The 2,500-nt window shown below is 31.7% G+C and overlaps 1 long non-coding RNA gene across 1 annotated transcript in view; it reads right to left on the reverse strand.

Annotated features, from left to right (window-relative positions):
• LOC137636838 (uncharacterized) overlaps window positions 1–2,500 on the reverse strand; it is a 338,483-nt gene that overhangs the window by 244,293 nt on the left and 91,690 nt on the right. The gene's annotated exons all lie outside the window — the stretch shown is intronic.

Here is a 2,500-nt window from a genome sequence, read left to right on the forward strand (position 1 = left end):
TTTTCCAATTGATTTCATAATCAATTTAACACAAACTGCAAAAAGAAGAAAAACTTGTCGACCGATTCTCATTCCAGCTGTTAATCCGAGCTTGGATGTTCACTAGTGATACATCTCAAAAACTTGAAATACAAAATAATTAGCATTTTATGATGACGTTCAATTACTTGAACACTTTGTAAAACAGTTTTCTTTCACAAACGAGCGATCTTGTCTCCAATTAAACATGACTTCACGTTACGAAGATATGAGAGGGTTTCAAAATCTCCCAGAAGTTTTTGATAAAAGATGGCAATTCCATTATTGAAATAAATGTATAAAATTATTTCAAGGTTAATCAGTCAATGTCATATATATATATATATATATATATATATATATATATATATATATATATATATATATATATACATACATACATACACTTTTACTTAAATAAAGCTACAAGATACTTTCATATCATAAGCGGGTGCCAATAATGGCAATGAAAGTTTCCATAAGTGTTTTTTCAAGACAAATCATGTTATCAACACCCAACTCTAATAATAATAATAATAACAACAATAATAATAACAATAATAATAATAATAATAATAATAATAATAATAATAATGGATATCATCGAAACTGACAGATGGAAACCCCATTTCTAATTGCTATGGAACCAAAATCGGTAAAAGACCCAATACACACTAAGAAACATATATGACTGTCGTTAATTAACAACACTAAAGGAGTGGCTGTAAAAATTAATCAATGCTCTACCTATGCCTTTTCTTAGTTCATTAAATCTAGTTCACTAGCTTTAATCCGTATGTGGTCCTAAGATAAAGAGTGCAATAATTCTCTTTACATACAGTACAGGAAAATAAAATCCTACTTTTCAGTTCTAAGCGAGAAGGTCCCCCTAAATTTCCGTTATCTTTGTCCCTTGACGCATCAGCTACTCAAGCCTCAGTCAACATTTCTTACTAAGGATTGGATGGGGTACTCCTAGAGGTCCTTTTTATCCTTTCTCGGCGAGGATACGGAAGAGAATTATAGTCTTTACTTGATAGGAAAAGAAAAGGTTAAAGATGACGTGCTACGCCCTCTCTACAGGAAGCAACATCAGTGTTTCAGTCTCGCTAATCAGTACCAGATTTCTTTCCTGCCAAAGGCAAACGAGTTTTTTCTATTTTTTTTTTTCTCTCCTTTACTGTATTTACTTTAACGATATGACGAGAAAAGAAATTAGTTTTAACTTGCTATCAGGTGTTACATTATATATATATATATATATATATATATATATATATATATATATATATATATATATATATATATATAAATATTATTACTAGCTACGCTACAACCCTGGTTGGAAAAGCAAGATGCTATAGGTTCACGGGCTCCAACAGGGAAAAGTAGCCCAGTGACGAAAGGAAATAAAGAAACGATATATGAGATATAATGAAAAATTAAAATAAAATATTCTAAAAACAGTAACAACGTCAAAACCTCTATTTCATATATAACCTATAAAAAGAATTATGACAGCCATTTCAACATAAAACATTTGCTGCAAGTCTGAACTTTTGAAGTTCTACCGATTTAACTACCCGATTAGGAAGATCATTCCACAACTTGGTTACAGCTGGAATAAAAATTCTAGAATACTGTACAGTATTGAGCCTCCTGATAGACAAGGCCTGAATATTAGAATTAACTGTATGCTAAGTGTTACGATCAGGATTGAACTGTCCGGGAAGATCTGAATGTAAAGGATGGTCAGAATTATGAAAAATCTTATGCAACATACATAACGAATTAATTGAGTCATGACGATGTCAGAGATCAATATCTGGAACGGGAATAGGACATTTAACAGACCGTAAGTTCCTGCCCAAAATATTAGTAAAATATAGATATAAAATATAAGGAATTAATTTTACAAACTGAATGCTGCCTTCTGTGTTAATAAACATAGTCCACAAGTCTCCTCAGGCAATGTGCAATACTGCATATATTTCTGGCATCCAAAGGTACAAACTTCATATTAAGAGTGAAGATTCCTAATCGAAGGGCTTTTGAGTTCTACCAACGTAATCCTTTAACGTAATACATGGTCAGACATTTAATATGAAGAAGCAATCTAGAAACGATTAATGAAAAATAAATTTTTTATTCAGATTAAAGATTTCAAAGACCTTACTTTATATTCGTCTATAGATCCAGAGCAATCTGATAGAAAATGTCTTGGGTAGAGAAACAGAGAAAATTTCTGAAAGCCGTGAAATTATAACAAAAATGTATTGTCCATGCACCCAGATATATACAGACTGAAAGCTGTATTTACATATTAATGCTCTGGTTACCGTGGCATGAATATTCAAATGTTCCCGTGAACTATGACGGCAGTTAACAGCATAGCTTCTATCCTGCAATATCTGACGTGAAAGACAACCGTATCTCATATCAGATGAACTAAAGTACGACAATCATTAACACACAAAACCTT

The sequence above is a fragment of the Palaemon carinicauda genome, chromosome 3 (assembly GCF_036898095.1).
Source record: "Palaemon carinicauda isolate YSFRI2023 chromosome 3, ASM3689809v2, whole genome shotgun sequence".
NCBI lineage: Eukaryota > Metazoa > Arthropoda > Malacostraca > Decapoda > Palaemonidae > Palaemon > Palaemon carinicauda.